This window comes from Eupeodes corollae, chromosome 1 (assembly GCF_945859685.1).
Source record: "Eupeodes corollae chromosome 1, idEupCoro1.1, whole genome shotgun sequence".
Lineage (NCBI taxonomy): Eukaryota > Metazoa > Arthropoda > Insecta > Diptera > Syrphidae > Eupeodes > Eupeodes corollae.
The window spans coordinates 90,060,552-90,081,861 of record NC_079147.1 but is presented as its reverse complement, the minus strand read 5'-3'; positions in this window follow the sequence as shown (position 1 = coordinate 90,081,861).

The following is a 21,310-nucleotide window of genomic DNA, read 5'->3' as shown; positions in this document are numbered from 1 at the left end:
CAGTAAAATTTTGAAAAAAATCGAATTGACAGTTTTTTTTACAAAAAAATAAAAACCGAAAAAATAATTAACAAAAGTTGGTAAAAAATGATTTTCGACTCAAATATCTTTTAAAAAATTTGAGGTAAAAAATTCTCTTTAATTTTGACTTATAAAAAATATTGTTTTCAACATTTGGACAAATTTTGAAAAAAATAATCAAATTGGCAGTTTTTTTTACAAAAAATAAAAACCTAAAAAAAAATAGTAAAAGTTGGTAAATATTGATTTTCGACTCAAATATCTTTTCAAAAATTGTAAAAATTGGCTTAAAACTACTTTTATCTTTTAAAAAATATTGCTGTTAACATTCAGTAAAATTTTGAAAAAAAATCGAACTGACGCGACAGTTTTTTTTACAAAAAATAAAACTCTAAAAAAAACAATTCTAAAACTTAGTACAAATTTAATTTCGACTCAAATAGCTTTTCAAAAATATTGGCTTCAAACTTATTTTATTTTAAAGAAAATATTGTTATCGATTTTTCATAAAAAATAAAATCTACAAAAAAAGTACGCAAATTCGGTAAAAATTGATACGAGTACATGTTTTAAGCAAGACAAATCGACAGACGGGATGGGAAGTTATCAGTGTGGGTCGCATCCCAGCCTCTTTTTTTTATATTTTGCGCTCACTTAAGGGGTTAAATGAATACCCTTATAACGGTTAGACACAGTGCGAGCAATAAAGAAAGGAGGGTAGGATTACAAAGGAGAAACCGATATAATATATATTTGCTTTGAATGTCTGGACATTGTAATATGTGGAAAATATTGAGCCTGAAAAAGCAGTCCACATTCGTGAGGTGCGACTGAAAAAGGAATACCTTTACTTTACAGTACGTCCGAAATTTTTTTTAAGGTTGAACTGATGAGCATTGTGTAGGCCTTCCTAGAGTTAAATTGTTTAAGGGGAGAAACTGGTTATTTCTCTAGAGCATTGTTTATATACATAACAATAAATATAAAACAATGATAGTCATGAGATCTTGCACCGGTGTTCAAGAGAAGAAAGTCTCGGTTAGATCTCCTATTTTTAGAGCTTCCTTTTTAATTGTATCCAAAATTCTCAAGTTTTGGACGAAGAAGTAAAGTCTTTTTGCATCGTCGGAGAAAACCCAAACACTAAACAGCATTTTTAGCGATGTGAAATATGTGATAACTCCACAATTATTGGTTTGTGAAGCAAGTACAAACATACATACTAGAAGTTGTTCAATCTCCAAAATGCAAGTACTACCCATGAAAAGTGACATTGGGTAAGGGTTACGCTTTTTGCGAGTTTTCGAAGCATTACATTTCAAATGGTTTTTGATTTCCCATTGAACGGAAAATGATGTCAAGATAAGAATTTAATGAGATTATCATATATTGCCGTTGATATAGTCCACAACTGAAGAACAGAGATGAGAATCTAAAAAGGAATATGGAAAGCTGAGGGTATTGTCATTAGCGAAACCATTTAGTGGGTTATAAACTTTAGACAGAAGATCATTTATAAAACAAGGAAGAGCGTCGGAAACAAAACGGAGCGTTGGGGCACAATAGCAATTATTTTGTGGATATCCGTCCAATACTACTTGAATTGAACGGTCCGAAAGGTAATTGCTAACCCAACGAAGAAGAGGTTCAATAATACCAAATGCACGCATTTTGGATAAGAGAGCTTGATTACAAACTCTATGAAATGCTCTAAACTCTAACGATTTGGAGATTTGTTCCACTTTTCGGTGGATAAACCATGATTTCACCAGTGGATCTATTGCTACAAAAGATAGTCATGCCTTTTTTAGAAACAGGCTGGACAAATGCGGGTTTCCATCCACTCGGAACGAGACCAGTAGAATAGGACAGATGCAAAAGATTACGCAGTGGTTTTTCGTTCAAGAACACCTCTTCAAAACAATAGCGGGGCTACTATTCTAACCTAACCTAAGTACTCTTGCAACTGAACCAGCGCGAAAAAATATAAGTCCCATGATATCGTTTAAGCGTTCGAGTAGAGGAGAATTCATGTCACTCATTAGCAGCATAAAATTAAGAGAAAACTGGTCTGCCAGCAAATTGGCTTTATCAATTGAGCTTAAAAAATTGACTATGACATTGCAGTTTTTTTTCTTCCATAATTACTGGTCATGTAAAAATGTAATGCTCGAATATGTTCGTTACAGGTCTTTCTAGCTTGTTTGAACTTATTCCGGTTTTCCTCAGAGGAATCAAATCAAATAATGAGTTTTCTTTGAGTTTGATAGATGTTACCCTATTTCTCATTCCCCAAAGAAAAAAAAGGCTGGGATGCGACCCACACTGTTAACTTTCCATGCCGTCTGTCGATTTGTCTTGCTTTGTTGGTTTTCATGTTGTGTTGCAAAATTTGAAAATGGCCAACAATATTTTTCATGTAACGAAAAAGTTTAATTTGAAAATCTAGTTTTTTTAAAATAGATTTTTATTCGAAAACAAATTTTAGAAGAATTTCTTAAATTTTAAAAATTGGATGAATAAAATTAATTTGAGAGATATCAAGAACCGAATTTCAATTTTTACCAAATTAGCGTACTATTGTTGTATTTTTATAAAAAAAAACTACTGAAAACAATATTTTCTGTGAAATATAAAGAGTTTAAAGACACATTTTTTTTAATTATTAAAAGCTATTTGAGTCGTAAGTAAATGTTTACAAAATTTTATTAATTTTTTTGTTTAGGTTTTTATTTTTGTAAAAAAACTGTCAATTTGATTTCTCTCAAAATTGTACTGAATATTGACAGCATTTTTTTTAAGATGAAAGTAGTTTAAAGCCAATATCTCAAAGTTTTAAAAAGATATTTGAAACGAAAATCAATGTTTTCCAATATTAATACATTTTTTTGTTTAGGTTTTAATTTTTCAGTATGTTGAAAACAATATTTGTTATACGATTAAATAAGTTGGAAGCCATAATCTCAGAAATTGGAAAGATATTCAAATCGAAATTCAATTTTTATTAGGTTTTTATTTTTTATAAAAAATACTGTTTCTCAAAATTTAACCAAATGTTAAAAAAGTTATTTTTCATTGCAAAAAATTGTTTTGGCGATAAAATCATTTTGTATTCGTAAAATTTTCGAGGTGAACATTTTTTTTTTCAGTTTTTTTGATTAAAAAAAAAAACCGTTAATTGGATTGTTTTCAAAAATGTACTTGTTTTATATAATATTAGAATATTTTATATTAAATTTAATTCAAGTCTCTTGCATTTTTGGTTCGTAAGATATTTAGGGTTAACCAAAATGTTCACCTTTTTTAAACTAAATAAGTAAATAAATTAGGTGGGGCAACAGTCTACCAGAGCCTAGATTTAAATTTTTACATTTCAACTATATGACAAACAATTGATGTTTTTTTTTAGAGATAGATAGATACTTTATTTTTTCATAGATTAAGGCTCTACAAAAATTTGCCTAGTACGCAGCTTGCACAGAGATTTGGTATTTGAAATATATCTTACAACTGAAAAATGACCCGGGCCCAGTGACTTACAACTCTCAGCCATTCCTGTGTGCGAGTAGTGTTGTCAGCAATGGGGGGGACCTACAGTTTATATGCCGTATCCGAACGGCTAATTTGAGAAAGCTCTTTTTCATGACAAGAATAACTCTTGGAGGATTTGTCAATTCCTCTCAAGAGGCAGTACCCGTGAAAAAGTTAGGTGGCACAGGCAGGGATTGAACCCAAGACAACTTGCATGACAGTCCAATGCACGCTAAGGGTACTACTTTTTTTAAACTGCTATGGTAAAAAAACCACCAACGCAATTTTCTTGAGAGCCCTTTTCTGCAATATTATCTGTATAATAAAATTTATTTGAAGTCGATATCTCTGCTACGGGCGACGAAAAAAACGTAAGAACTTACGTACACACGCATCCACAGCCTCTTTCTTAAATGTTTTATTTCGACTCTATGGACCTTGATACGTCGAGAAATGTCAAAATTTTCAATTTGACAAATCGGAGAAATTACAATGCATAACTTCCTTTGGGACCCTCCCACTTCACTTTCTTATATTGGGATACGGTTCTGATCGCATATTTTTTAGGATCAGAGGTAAGAAACGAGTCAAAATAGTTTCATATCAAAGTCACAACTGACAATAAGAATGAAAAGACGGTTAAAATGCTGCTGCAAAATTTGGTTTACATTATCACCTTTTTGTGTGTGTACATGTATGCAATTTTGAACAATGTTATAAAAGGAAATCGCATTTCTCGTAAACTCATTTTAGTTTTGTGACCTGGGAAAAAAATTACCAGTTTTTTGTGTCGCGGTATTGGAAATTCAATTCAAAAACTTAACGTTTTTGCCTAAATTTGTCTACTTGAACTGCAATGCGTCACAAATTGTAACATTTTATTTTTAGAATACAAAATCTGGTGTTCATCTGCTTCCTTAATTTGGGAACAAAATTATCATTTAAGAACATCAAAGGGGAAGATAAAACTGATAACAGGAGGTACCTTATACCTCTCAAGTCTCAAACTATCTTAATTGAAAATAATTCTGTTTACATACGTATGTATACGAGTATATGTATGTAAATTGCTAAAAGGAATAGCTAAGGACTGAATCGAGTATGATGTTACCCTATTTTTTATACCTTTGAGAATATGGTCGGTTTTTCAATGAACCACTTTGTGTGTAGAATTAGTATTTTAAAACCTTATTATGCTAATTTTAAACTTCATTAAAAATTCCGAAGCTGGTGTCCTCAGTTTATATTAAAACAAAAAAAAACATCTACCCTTGTAGGTGACTTCGCTCGTTAACCAAATCAAAAGGGGGAACGGACACAGAACACAAAATGGTTCATCAGTTTTTAAAACTTTTTTAAAAATGTAATCGAAATGCCGTTAATGTATTCTTTCAGACAGGCACTTCAAACAACATTTAAACATTGGGAAAAAAAACACCCACACAATTTTCTTGAGATATATATTTATGTTATATATACATATGAGATGTATAGCAAAATTCATTTTCAGTCGATATCTCTGCTGGTTCTTGAGCTATTAACGACGAAAAAACGTACGAACGTACGTACACACCTAGCTTTCCTGCACGACAAACCAGATTCTGTTTGCTTTGAAGGTAAAACAAATACAACCATTAAGGTTTTAATCTCACAAGAAGGCCTCCCTACCAAACGTGATGCACTTATGGAAATATTCGTGAAATTTCATGATGGCCTTGAAATTTCTCCTCAAAAAGTGAGAGAAGACCTAACCTTTTCGTGTATCTCTTCAAAACGACTCATATCTCATATCCAAAAATCCAGTGCAGATATGAAGAAATACTATCGCTCCTAACCAAAAGACCACTAAAGCTAAATGTCTTAGCCTTTACTATCAAAATGTAAGAGGGTTAAGGTCTAAAACTTCTGCCGTCTTTAATAACTCCCAAAACCTTCCTTATGACATCTTTGCCCATAGCGAAACCAACCTCAAACCTGATATCCTTAGTACTGAACTCTTCACGAAATTCTATTGCATCTATCGAATGGATGTCGTGGAATATGCGAGTATTACACACGATCGTGGTGTGCTTTTAGCTATCACTAGTAATTTTGAAAGTTCATTACTGCGTATTCCCACTTCAATCGAATTTGAAGGTGTATCAGCTAAGGTTACACTGACTTAGTTTTGTCTTTTTGTCCTTTGTTGTTGTATTCGACCAGCCCAACAAATTAAAGCATACCAGGTCGCTGCTTATGCCATTGATTATCTGCTTGAATTAGTGCAACCTAATGATTTGATCATCGTTCTTGGAGCCTTTTATCTTCCCCATCTCAATTGATCCATCTCAGATGATCAGACATCCTTCTTTCCAACTAATATCTCTTTTGAATCTGAATCGCTTATCATTGATCGTCTGTCTGATTGTGGTCTTTTTCAACTAAATGGAGTAGCAAACTTTATGGGGAGACACCTCGATCTCATATTCTCATCTGATTGCGATAACTGTGTTGTCTCCGCGAGCCCTCACCTTCTCTCAACCTTGGATCGCTATCATCCTCCCCTTAATCTCTCCTTCCCCATTGAATTTGAAAACAACTTTTTTGAAATGGAGAATTACTGTTATGATTTTCGTAGGGATGATTTCTCCAAACTTAACAATCTTCTTAGCTCAGCCGACTTTGAATTAAGATCCCTCCACTTAACAGTTGAGTCCCTTACAAATTGGTTTTATTTGATTCTTTCGTACTGTATTGAAGAATCTGTACCGTTCTCTCGTAGAAAAGATTTCACCTCTGCTCCCCCTTGGTACAACAGAGAGCTCCGTAGCCTAAGAAATACCCGCAACAAGCTTTGGAAGATCTTTTTACAGTCCAAATCTGATACTGATCACAACAACTATCTTATCGACTATAATTCTTGCTATGAATTAAGGGAATCCCTTTATAACCAATACCTTAACCAAATGAAAAATAACTTTCTTTCTGATGCAAGGAAATTTTTTAAGTTTATAAATGTCAAACGAAAATCTGAATGGTTTCCATTTTCAATGAGTTTCTCCAACATAATCTCCTCTGATCCAACAACAATATCAAATCTATTTGCTAATTACTTAAGCAAATCGTATACTGAACATCTGCATGATCCTGATCCACACTTCTGTAGTTATTTAGATAGTTGCACTCAAATCTCAATTTCATCGTTTACAATAACTGAAGAAATGGTACTTGCCAAAATCGTAAGCCTCAAAGAAAACTTTAGCCCTGGTCCTGATGGCGTCCCATCAGTTGTTCTAAAAAATTGTATGCGTTCTCTGTCAAAGCCTCTAACTGCACTCTTTGAACTCTCTCTTTCCCAAGGTGTGTTTCCTCATATATGGAAAGATTCACTTATATTTCCCATTCATAAACAAGGCAATAAAATTGAAATTAACAATTATAGACCTATTGCCAAACTTTCATGCATTCCAAAACTTTTTGAAAGCTTAGTTTATGATTCCGTTTATTTCCATTGCAAGCCTTTATTCTCCCCTGTCAACATGGTTTTCTTAAAGGTAGATCCACTACGACTAACTTAATTGAATTTATATCCAAAGAAGTTGATGTTGTATACACTGATTACAGCAAACCCTTTGATAAAATATCCCATAAGATAATTTATCTCAAACTAAGAGCCTTAGGCTTTTAATCTATATTTATAAACTGGATAAGCTCCTATCACGCGAATAGAACTTATAGAGTCCTTTTCCGTAACTCAGTCTCCAGTCCTATACATGCAACTTCTGGAGTCCCACAAGGTAGTCACCTTGGCCCCCCTATCTTCGTCTTATCTGTTAACGATATCTGTCTAAAATTAAAAAACTCAGATATCCTAATGTTTGCGAATGATAAGAACATTTTTAACATTATCTCTACTCCATCTGATTTCTTACTTTTACAAAATGATCTTTATATCTTTTTTATTTGGTGCTTGCATAATTTCCTAGAGTTAAATGAAGGTAAAAGTAAACAAATGACCTTTTCGAGCAAACAAATCCCATCTCATAGAGTATACTACTTCCTTAATGACGCCTTCAACGTAGTCGATTCTATTAGAGATCTTGGTATTATGTGTGACAAACACCTTCCATTCCCATTTTGACCAAATTATTAATAAAGCTAATAGATATCTCGGTTTTAATAAGAGATGGTCAAAAGAATTTTCCAACCCATATGTAACTAAAGCGCTTTACATTTCTTCAGTCCGTCCTCATCTTGAATATGCATGCCAAGTATGTGCCCAGTTAAAGTTCCTGAAGAAATCTAAATGACCGTCCCACTTCGCTTTCTTATACTGCCATACAGTTCTGATCGCATATTTGTTAGGATCAGAGGTAAGAAACGAGTGAAAATAGTTTCTTATCAAAATCACAACCAACAATAAGAATGAAATTTTCAAAAGACGGTTAAAATGCTACTGAAAAATTTGTTTGACATTATCACCTTTTTGTGTGTTATGAAAGGACATCGCATTTCTCGTAAACTCATTTTAGTTTTGTGTTCTGGGGAAAAAAATTACCAATTTTTTGTGTCGTGGTATTGGCAATTCAATTCAAAAACTTAACGTTTTTGCTTAAATTTGTCTACCTGAACTGAGATGTGTCACAAATTGTAACATTTTATTTTTTGAATACAAAATCTGGTGTTCATCTGCTTCTTTAATTTGGGAACAAAATTATCATTTAAGAACATCAGAGGAGAAGATAAAACTGATAACAGATGGTACCTTATAGCGCTCAAGTCTCAAACTATCTTAATTAAAAATAATTTTGTTTACATACGTAGGTATATGTATGTTAATTGCAAAAAGGAATAGCTAAGGACTGAATCTTTATATCTTTGAGAATATAGTCGGTTTTTCAATGAACCACTTTGTGTGTAGAATTAGTATTTTAAAACCTTATTATGCTAATTTTAAACTTCATTAAAAATTCCGAAGCTGGTGTCCTCATTTTATATTGAAACAAAAAAAACATCTACCCTTATAGGTAATTCTCTTCGTTAACCAAATCGAAGAAGGGACGGAAACAGAACACAAAATGGTTCATCAGTTTTTAAAACTTTTTTAAAAATGTAATCGAAATGCCGTTAATGTATTCTTTCAGACAGGTACTTCAAGCAACATTTAAGCACATTTCGAACTAAAACAGAACGAATAACAACAAAAAAAGGACTATTTACATGCTCCAAAGAGATATCGATTCGATACATTAAGCTTTCAGTTGTAGATAGGCAAGGTACTTTAACTTTTCTGATGGAAAAACAAATTTCAGTTTATAATTTACAACCAACCTACATTCTACAAAGTAACTCTTTCAATATCAATAAAATCAACGAAGTGTAGATAGGTTGGTGTTGGTGTATTTATAATGTACATGCAGACATACTAACACCATAACATTTTGTTTACTTACTGAAAAGTTTTTGGTAAATTTCCTGCTGCTGAAATAGGAAAAGCAAGCCAAGGGAAAATGAGTTAGTTAGCTGGAAAATGTAATATTTTTGCAATAATGATGCATACAAATGGATGTATTGTTACAGGTTTGGTAAAGACTTTTCAAAAGGGATATTAAACACGATGATTTGTGTTTCCTGAAGTGGAGGTGTTTCCGAAAATATCCCAAGTTTTCCTTGAAGGCAAAAATATTTGTATATAGAAGGTTAATATAGTTGTGGCCTTAAGTTCAATAAGAAAATTCATGTTACTACTTACATCTTAGTTAATATTGGAATGTTTTTGCAACACCTTTCTAAGAGATTTTTTATATTTAATTGAAGATTTGAAGGTTAGGACTCAACATTTTTCAGACCACATGCCAATTGAATTAATACAACATTTAAATGATATTTTTCCAATGCCAAAGGATGTGGAGATGCATCTTTTACCAAAATTATGTTTGAAGGATCACCGAATTGAAATTTGTCATCAAAACTTATCCTTAGAATTATCTGAGATGCATGTTAATCTTAAAGGAGCTTATAAACTAAATTTTCTTAATGCAGCTATAGCTGAAGCAGTCTCAAAAAAAATAATTCGATAAGGCAAAGCATGTCAAAAATGTCAAACTTATTTTTTTGAGTTCAAAGAAAAAAATTCTTTGGACAGTTAGTACACGAGGCTTCGAATGCAAGCAATGCCAAATATTCTTGGAAAGCTATAAGAGAAATGACAGACAGGCCTTTCACTATTGGCGTTATTTTATTTTCTAATATCCTAAAAGGCCACTTCTGGAAACTTCTTAATCCTAAAAACAATGATTCAATAATCCAATATGCCAGTCCTTTGGTCGTAAATGACCATAACATATTTGGAGGAAGTCAAAGAGGCTATTGCTAGAACTAAATATAACAAAGCACCAGGAGAAAACCGAATACCTTTTGAGTTCTAACAGAAAGAGCTTTAATTGTGATGAAAGAATGCCAAATACAACAAGTGTGGCTTGATCGGGCACTTTTCGCAGAAACGCAAGACAAAATCAATTAAATGTCAAGGAAATCTGGGTTTTCTAGGGTACGTTTCATTGAGAACGGAGGAGGCGAAAATGAGAGCGAAGATGAGACTCAATTGGCAGAACACGATTGTCTCCGAGTTGTAGATGGTCATAATATGGACATGAACGAAATGATTGAGTGTCAAGTCGGTGGCCATCATATATCAATGGTCATTGACTCAGGGTCAAGGTTTAATCGCTTAGTTGAATCCGACTGGCAGTTACTAAAAAGTTATAATGCTGTAATGTGGGATGTTAGAAAAGAGACGACAAACCAATTTAGGGCTTATGCGGGTGATGAATTGCTCAAAACTAGGGCTGTTTTCGAAGCTCCGTTATGCATTGCAGAGCGTCCTGAAGTGATTGCTTCATTCTAGGTGGTTGAGAGTGGGAGACAATCGTTATTAGGACGAGAGACGGCAGTGAAGTTATGCGTTTTGAAACTAGGGCTTAATGTTAATTATCTCGAAAGTCCAAAACAGTTTCCAAAGATTAAAGGGATCAAAATAAGTCTGTCTATCGATACATCTATTAAACCCGTTCAGCAACCTTTACGTAGAGTCCCAGCTGCCTTAGAAGATATGACGAGACGAAGCTTAAAGACGCAGTAGTCCAAGACATCATCGAACCACTTTCCAAGCTCTTGGATCTCACCGATTGTGGTAGCATTTAAGAGCGATGATGAAATTCGGCTCTGCATCGACATGCGACGCGACGTGCGAATGGCGCCATACAAAGAGAAAATTTTCCACTACCGACAATTAAGCGGTAATAACAAAGTTAAAAGGTGCCAAATTCCTTTCAAGGCTTGACTTAAAGAGTGCGTATTACCAGCTAAAACTAGAAGATGATAGTAGACATATCACCACCTTTATAAAGCACAAGGGGATGTTTAGATACAAGAGACTTTAGTTTGGTGTAAACTCTGCTCCCGAAATATTTCAAAAAGTTATAGAAAATCTTCTTGCTAAAGAAGACACACCCTTTTGACACAGGGTATAAGCCCAGACCCGGACAAAATAAAGACAGTACATGAATTTCGACCTTCACAAAGCAAAGAAGAGACAAGAAGTTTCCTTGGATTGGTGACATATCTTGGAAAATTCGTCCCAGATATGACTGATGTCACCACTCAGGTGTTTGATAAAGAAAGATGACAAATTCGAATGGGCAGAATCTCAACAAAAGTCTTTTCAGAGATTAAAACTGCTTCTAGCAGATTCGACCACTCTCTCTTACTTTGACTTAAAAAAACGCATTTGACTTATAGCTGATGCCAGCCCAGTAGCGAGTAAAAGCCTATCCCAGGTGGAGAGGAGATACTCTCAAAGAAGAGGCCTAGCGTTAGTATGGGCAGTTGAAAGGTTTTCATACTACCTATCAGAAACAGAATTTGAGTTGGTCACAGACCATAAGCCACTAGAGGCAATAATTAAGCCTACATCAAGGCCACCAGCTCGTATTGAAAGATGGGTGCTTAGGTTACAAGCGTTTAGGTTTAGGTGGTTTATCAACCGGGCAAGCTAAATATAGCTGATTTATTTTCACGACTGTGTAAAATACAAATAGCAGAAATATTCGACGAACAGGGGGAGCAGAATATAGAGCGATTACCATGTCAGAGATTTGTTCGAATAACCCCAAGGATCAGGAGCTGATCGAGGCTGTCAACAACGTTCATACTTTCCATTCAGACTTGAATTGTGTACTATAGGCAATATTCTATTAAGAGGAACTAGGATCGTAATACCCATCTCACTACACTCTAGAATTCTTGCTCACGAAGGCCACCCTGGTGAAACAGTAATGAAACGGAGAGTCCGTTCCAAAGTGTGGTGGCCATTGGTAGACAGAGAGTCGAGCAGTTTGTAAAAAAGTGCCGAGATTGTCTAATTGTTTCGAAGTCCAGCCAACCAGTCCCCATGAACAGACATGTTTTTCAGAACAGAACTTGGTCTAACTTAGCAATGAATTTGCTGGGGCCTTTGCCTAATCACGACTATATTCTAGTTGTAATTGACTACTACTCCAAATACCAAGAGTTTAAATTCTTAAAAAAGATAACTTCCGAAGATGTGATTACTTTTTGAAAGAAATATTTTGTAGACTAGGGTATCCAAAGTTTATCACGGCGGACAACGGACGCCAATTTGTCAGCAAAGAGTTTAAAACCTACTGTAAAGATAACAACATAGAGCTAATAACTTCACCACCTTATTGGCCACAAGCGAACGGTGAAGTGGAGAACTTGAACCTTCAGATCGTAAAACGCTTGAAGATAGCCCATTCTAACGGAATTGATTATAAAGAAGAGATGCAGAAGTTCACTCTTATGTACAACGTAACTTCCACGGCGCAACAGGAAAGGCACCATCGGAGTTACTTAACAATCGAACAATCCGCAACAAAATTCCTTCAATGCTGGATATAGTGGAACAAATGCTTGATTCGGAAGCTAGGGACCGCGATTCCATAAATAAACAAAAAGGGAAAGAAGGGTAAAATAGGGAACGGGGAGCTAAAGATTCAGGGATAGAAATAGGTGATAAGGTTTTAATCAAAAATGTAGCGTTCTCTGACAAACTTACTCTCACCTTCGATCAAAGGGTATTTGAAGTGACTGACAGGAAGAAAAGCGAGGTCACGGTAAAAGCTGGAAACAAGGTGTTTCGACGTAAGCCATGTTAAGAAGATACCCACTGGTTGCGTAAAAACCTTAGACAAATCACAAGCTTAAGGTAATAATTATTTTTCTACAGGCTCCAACATGTCAACAGATGTGAATGATAATCCAACCATCACGACCACCACCCCATCAGCAGCAAAAGAACAAGAAGCTCCAACTGATGTCAAAGGTAGCGATCCGAGGTTGACGTTAAAGCTGAAAAATATTTAAAAGATGTGGAGACCTGTGCCACAACACGGACAGGACAGTGGATAAGAAAGAGCCAACATAAGAAGATTATTTGTTGTGATTATATGAGAAGAACCGGTTCGGCTTTAGAACAAGATCAATATTTGTTATCAGTTCAGTTATCAATTACCAGTCGAAGAGTAAAGATCTTATAACTAAAAAAAAATTTTGAAACTAAAACAAGTGTGTTATAGTTATTGATAACTCGGGTCTCTATACAACTTGTAATTTAAATTAAATTTTGTACATGTTAAGGTTTAAAAAATTTCATTTGAAAGTTAAATTGAATCAACAATTTTTCGTACTTTTTAAAATCCAGTATTAATTATTGAATTTGATCTACGGCTATTTCTATTTTGTTAAATTATCAAAAATATTACTATAAAAATGTTAAACTTCTTAACACAAAATGCAATTATTTTAATAGGAATTAATTTCAGGATTATTTGTTCATGTTAATCAATGGGATAAACTTTAAAACTAATCTTAAGCTTTCTCCAAGTCAAGCAATTCACTTGGAAATAAAAATTATATATCCATGTTATGTTTTCAATCGGAAAAATCTTAAATAAAAGTCGAGTTTTCAAAAAATATTATCCTTAAATAAATAACGTGACTGTTAATTGTAAAAATTAATTTCCCCTCCATTGAATTTAACCATTCAATATAATATGTAGGTATCTATATTTATTCAAGTCAACCCATTGAATAATAATTGACTTCAAACATCACTTTTAATGACTAAATATTAAGAAAAGGATATTGAAACAAAATATCTATCGGGTGTTTCCTTTGGAGCCTGGGAATTTTATATAAATAATAATACAAGACGGAAATATTTAATTTTAATCACTTTGGAGATAAATGAGTTGTATTTTTAAAAATATGATTTTCGGCATAAGTTCGCAGCAAAACAAATTAAACAGTCCGTTGAGAAATAGGGCCTAGTGACTAACAACTCTCAACCATTCCTGTGTGCGAGTAATGTTTTCAGGGATGGAGGGGACTTACAGTTTTTAAGCCGAATCCGAAAGGCCATTTTGAGAGCGCACTTTTCATGACTAGTATTACTGTTCGAGAATTTGTCAATTCCTCGCAAGAGGCAATATCCGTGATAAAACATTAGATGGCACAGCAGTGATTGAACCTTAGACCTCTAGCATCACAATGTAGTGCACTATCTATCATGCCACGGATACTAGCGGCTAGGAGTTACATAGTCCAATTTTTCACTGCTTTTTCCAATAAACCTGGATTTATGCCGACAACGATGGCTTGAATATTGGCTTCCAATGCTTCAAAAGTTGCTGACCCCACATGCATGATCGCACTTCTGGAAACAAATAAGTTAAGTACGTTGTTTAAAATTCTACGTCTTATTGGAACCAAATGTCATCCGCGATTCACATTTTTTCCTCATTCTAAATGGAGATTCGTTAATAGCATAAGATTGCCTCCGATCCATGTTTTGCTTTTTGACGAAGCAATGTCATTAGAAAAAAGTTTCATTGCTTAAATTCAAACAATTCATAATGAATTGCTAAGGGTTACAGTACAGAAATGTCAACACATATCAACGTTCTAAACTTTAAAACAATAGCCAACAATCGCCGAAATTTCGTATGCAGCTAAAAAAAAACACCCTATACAATCTACAAAAATATATGAATGTACAAGTTAATTTTAATGAGACTTACTATTTCGAAAGTCATAACTAATTCCCCTTTTGAAGGTACCAAATGACTTACTTTAAATGTATCAAATTGTTAAACGAATCTTTGATTACCTTCAAATTGAAGATATTGCTTGAAAATATACGGAACCTTTTAATATCTTATTAACCTGCCTTGTTTACATTGCTTTGTATTTGAATATTATTTCCCTTTTAATTTGTTTGCCTTCGTGTTCCCCATCATTCTTAATTAAGTTTAAGTGTTCTCCGTTACCAAAGCGTTCAACCTTTCACTTGGTTTTCAACATATCTACAAACCTATCTTACAAACTAAAGGAAAACATCATTATTGTATTTAAAGGCTATATGATTGCCTTGGAAGGCGAGGAAGGCATACGAAAACATAGGTTCTCTTTACAAACGTCGCGTCGCCGTCGCGTCGTGTTGCTCTTTGCCTAAAATCAAATTAATGAATCCTCTCATACGTTTGATAGGTAAGAAGATAGATATAACGTTTACGGTAAACCATTAAGTTTTATGAATGAAATGTTAAGGACTGAAGCAACCATCTGGGAAGCCACATTAACACATACCATATTAAGAGACTCATCCTAATAACATGCTACGAGTATGCCGCAACCAAAGATCCATGTTAATGAAAGATTTAACTGCCAATAGGAATACCTTTACGGAATTATTATAACCTTTACACATGTCCTTCGCACATACTTGTACTCGTAGGCAGGGTTACCATGTCCTGAAATAATTCGACTAATTTAAAAAACAATTGTAGCCCAAAATTAAAGCCAAAAAAGAGGCTGGGTTGCGACTCACACTGACAACTTCCCATCTTTTCTGTCGATTTGTCTTTCTTAAAAGCTTTTCAGGTTTTCGTGTCTTGTTAAAAAAGTTGTCAATTGAATTGTTATAAACAAATTAAAAATTAATAACAATATTTTGCTTAAAATGAAATAGTTTGATTTCAAAATCTATTTCCGTTAACGAGGTTTTAGTTGAAAACCAAATTTTTACCAATTTTACAAATTGGATGAATGCAAATAGAGATATCGAGAACCGAACATCAATTTTTACCAAATTTGCGTCATATTTTTTGTAGATTTTATTTTTCAATGAAAAAACGGACTGTTGGATTTTTGTAAAAAAAAATACTGAATATCGAAAACAATATTTTTTGTGAAATAAAAAATAGTTTGAAGACAATATTTTTAATTTTTGAAAAGCTATTTGAGTCGAAAGTAAATTTTTACCAAGTTTATGTTCCAAGGTTCCTAGATTCGAAATAAAAGATTTTTAGAAAGTTGTCTGTGCCTGCGTGTGTACGTACGTTCGTAAGTCCGTATGTCCGTACGTTTGCGACGTTTTTTCGTCGTCCATAGCTCAAGAACCAGAAGAGATATCGACTTCAAATACATTTTGTTATACAGAAAATAATGCAGAAATGGCTCTCAAGAAAATTGAGTGGTTTTTTTTTACCATAGCAGTTTAAAAAAAAGGTGAACATTTTGGTTAACCCTTAATATCTCACAAACCAATTACGCTAGAGACTTGAATAATTATTTATATTATATATTTTAACGTGATACCAACAATTAACTATTTTTTAATAAATAAAAAATAACTGAAAAAAAAATGTTTCACCTCTAAAATTTAACGAATAAAAAATGATTTCAACTCCAACACAATTGTGTGCAACGAAAAATAAAGTTTTTAACAGTTTTTTTATAAAAAATAAAAACCTAAAAAAACATTACTCAAAGTTGGTAAAAATTGAATTTCGACTCAAATATCGTTTCAAAAACTTGAGATTATGTCTTCAATCTTATTTAAGTCATACAAAATATTTTTTTCAACATGCGGTAAAATTTAGAGGAAAATCGGATCTTTGCAAAATTTGTAAGCAATGTTTTCTTAAAAAAATATAATTAGTTTTAACTATCTCAAAGTTTTAATTTTTTCGTAGGTTTTTATTTTTGTAAAAAATTTTCAACTCGATTTTTCTTAAAATTTCCGGAAAGATGAGCACAATATTTTTTTATAAAATTAAATTAGTTGGAGGCCATAATCTCAAATTTTTGCAAAGATATTTGAGACGAAAATCAATTTTTACCAACTTTTAGAAATGTTAAGGTTTTTATTTTTTGTAAGAAAAACTCCCAATTTGATTTTTCTCAAAAGGTTACCAGATGTAAAAAACGTTATTCTTCGTTGCACAAATTTGTTTTGGAGATATAATCATTTTTTTGAGCTGACAAGTATTTTCTTTTCTTTTCGTTTTTTTTGTTTTATAAAAAAAACCTTTAATTGGAATTTGGTCCAAAAATATATGAATTAGGTATCATTTTACAATATATAATATAAAATTTAATTCAAGACTCTAGAGTTGTTCGTTTGTGAGATATTTTGGATTAACCAAAATGTTCACCATTTTTTAAATTGGTATGGTAAAAAACCACCTTTTCTCCTTTCCTTTCTGCATTATTACATGTAAAGGGTGATTTTTTTGAGGTTAGGATTTTCATGCATTAGTATTTGACAGATCACGCGGGATTTCGGACATGGTGTCAAAAAAAAAAGATGCTCAGTATGCTTTGACATTTCATCATGAATAGACTTACTAACGAGCAACGCTTGCAAATCATTGAATTTTATTACCAAAATCAGTGTTCGGTTCGAAATGTGTTTCGCGCTTTACGTCCGATTTATGGTCTACATAATCGACCAAGTGAGCAAACAATTAATGCGATTGTGACCAAGTTTCGCACTCAGTTTACTTTATTGGTCATTAAACCAACCACACGAATGCGTACAGTGAGTACAGAAGAGAATATTGCGTCTGTTTCTGAGAGTGTTGCTGAAGACCGTGAAATGTCGATTCGTCGCCGTTCGCAGCAATTGGGTTTGTGTTATTCGACCACATGGAAGATTTTACGCAAAGATCTTGGTGTAAAACCGTATAAAATACAGCTCGTGCAAGAACTGAAGCCGAACGATCTGCCACAACGTCGAATTTTCAGTGAATGGGCCCTAGAAAAGTTTGTTCAGCGATGAGGCTCATTTCTCGTTGAATGGCTACGTAAATAAGCAAAATTGCCGCATTTGGAGTGAAGAGCAACCAGAAGCCGTTCAAGAACTGCCCATGCATCCCGAAAAATGCACTGTTTGGTGTGGTTTGTACGCTGGTGGAATCATTGGACCGTATTTTTTCAAAGATGCTGTTGGACGCAACGTTACGGTGAATGGCGATCGCTATCGTTCAATGCTAACAAACTTTTTGTTTGCCAAAAATGGAAGAACTGAACTTGGTTGACATGTGGTTTCAACAAGATGGCGCTACATGCCACACAGCTCGCGATTCTATGGCCATTTTGAGGGAAAACTTCGGAGAACAATTCATCTCAAGGAATGGACCGGTAAGTTGGCCACCAAGATCATGCGATTTGACGCCTTTAGACTATTTTTTGTGGGGCTACTTCAAGTCTAAAGTCTACACAAATAAGCCAGCAACTATTCCAGCTTTGGAAGACAACATTTCCGAAGAAATTCGGGCTATTCCGGCCGAAATGCTCGAAAAAGTTACCCAAAATTGGACTTTCCCAATGGACCACCTAAGACGCAGCAGCGGTCAACATTTAAATGAAATTATCTTCAAAAAGTAAATGTCATGGACCAATCTAACGTTTCAAATAAAGAATCGATGAGATTTTGCAAATTTTATGCGTTTTTTTTTTTTTAAGTTTTCAAGCTCTTAAAAAATCACCGTTTATTTACTTTAATTTTTTTTCTCCATCATAAAGTCGAGGAGCCGAGGCCGACGGCCCGGTCTCATTCCTAAATGCTATATGCAACAGCTCTTAAAAAATCACCGTTTATAACAAAAATTATTTGAAGTTCATTTTCAATAAATAGCTTAATTTCAAATAAATATTTTAATGTTTAATAGATAGCAACATTTTCCAATAAAAAGCCCAATCTGGCAAGCCTATTCGTACATCTCTGAATGCCTACGAGCTGTTGTAAATACCACGGGCGTTGTGACGTTGTGTTTCTGGCAGACATTATTATGGTGATGAATTCACAAACGCTGTCTGATCCAACACAAAACACTCTGGATATCGATTTTTGTATTCGCACAAAAACAATCCCGATGGGATAATACAAAACCATCTACAACCAAATGAAAGCCAAATGTAAAAGACGGTTTCATCGAAATATAAAACCAATGCGTGCGAATAATATTAATTCCCAACAGGATGAGTTTGTATAAATCCATATAAATTATACCTAGGTACGTATAGCCGTAGATACTTCAAAAATTTAATGATCCAAGTCTTAAATGATTATTATCTTTCTCTAATAGCTGAATAAATATGCGAAATCAAAAATAATGGTTCATAATATCTACCTACGTACATTTTATATTTATTTTTTATTTTTAAATGAAAGTAAAAATGTGAAAACGTATTTAAATGTAATCGTCTGAGAAGAGAGGAGATTATAATATCTAACAACCAAAGGGCTCAATTTGCTTAAAAATGTGAGCGCATCAGAATATTTAAACATAAGATAATGTTCTAAAGTGTATTTTGTATGTGTGAATTTTTTAAACGCATTAAGAACTCTGCAAAAAACAAAATTACACTCTTAGTCAATTTTATTATTTGGGCCTGCTTGGTAATGTCTTTTAGTCTTGTAGAACACCGTCAATTTATTCACATTCGAGATTCAGACTTCAGGCCTTAGGAACATGGATACGAGTTTTAAATGTAAAATTAAAGCAAATTTCGAATGCAAAGACCGTTAAGAAAATGCCACTCCGAAAAAAATACATAATAATAGAAAATAGAAGACAATAATTTAGTCCTTGAGGATTTTAAAGTTGGGGATGTATTTTATTTCAATGTTCATTTTACTAAGCCTTTAATGTAAAGGATGTGGGTACATCAAAAGGAAATTGGAAATTGCAACATCTTTCGGAAAATATGTAACAAATACAAAGATGAGCAACTGGTAACTAATAGGACATTTCATGTGATACACGATTCATGAAGGATAACATCATGCTGTGAGTTATAATGAAACAAGTTACGAAATGTGTAGAACTCTGAGAGCTGTTAGAGATCACATCCGTGATTTTAAGAACAACTGTCTTAATGTTTCAGCCTATATTGTCGTAGAAGAAACTATATGTGTTATACAGGGTTATCCATTTTGCGGTTTCAAAAGTAGATAAGCACACATATCAAATATGTTTGTTCATGATATTTCTTTTTTATTGTAAAGTATGAAACTTGACATTAGTGAAACACTACATTAATTAATTGACCACCAGGAGAATTGTTGCAAGCATTAATTCTTTTAAGGTAATTTTCAACCACTTTTTGTCACATATTGGGAGAAATGTGCTTCGTCACTGAAGAAAATCTTCTTCGAAAAATCGGCGTCCATCGCCTGTTACGACGTTGTCAATGGTCAGTGGCTTCAGTTGGTGTATGTGCCTTAAGACAGTCCTAATTGCTGAGAACGACGGGTCTTCGGCAAAATTTTCACTTATGGCAGCGATATTTTCAGTGTTACGAGCGAAACCATGATGCACATGTCTTACAATATCTGTTTACAGTTACAATTTTGCCAATCGCTTGTGTAGTTGGATTATTATGTAAAACATAATCTCCTCCGATTCACTTTTTAAATGTGAAACTTTCAACTGAAAAAAAAAATGGGTTTAAGAATTTACTTTACAGATGTCGGATTCCGGCCCTATACTTTTGATAACGCAAAATGGATAACCCGTTATGAAAGTGTTTCAGAATGCCATGGTGCTGGATGATGATCATTCGTATAAGAAGGATGCCAATACAAGATCCAAATTCGTATGATAGTATCCTTCTGAATTCATTGAACAGAATGTGGATGAAGTACTTTCCGGCCCAAAAGTTATCTTCAGATCGCTTTCGGTGACAGCCGATGAAGTGGAAGATTGCACACTCCCGGAGTAATAAGGTAACAGTTGTTCAAACTTAGCTAATATAAAATGATACTGATGGGCAAATAGATGATATGACTTTGATAGTTGCCCACTGATGTTAAGTACAAAATGTTATCAACATGCAAAATGTCGTTGAGATGAATCCACTTTTATACTCAGGATTTTAAATTTACTTACTTCGTCAGTCTGCCCAATGACTCTGTCAACGATTTCACAACCGGAATCAGGTCGGGAACGAGGGAACCCACCTATCATGCTTCTACACCTTTGCTGGGTTGTTAGCCGAGACCATCCAGTTGCACAACCAACGGCTCCGGGAGTCCCGTTCCATTATCCCAACGAAGGCATTTTCTTTTCCGCTGCCTTCTCCATAGATCGTACCGCAAAGGACTGTCCTGGTGAGCTCCTTAGTTCATTCGTGAGTAGCCCACCGCAGACTAGCAAGCTTTATCTTTAGTGCTTTATCAGCTTTATCAGCGTCATGGTATATTTCGTATCAATTATTGTTATACGTTATACGAATTGTCCTTCCTCAGCTCAGAAATGGGACCTTGAGATTTTTCTCTTGAATGTATGACAGCAGGCCAATGTGTATTTGACTGAGCAATTAATTAAAAAGGGCTTTTGGTAAATTTTGCGAAAGAATAACATATGAA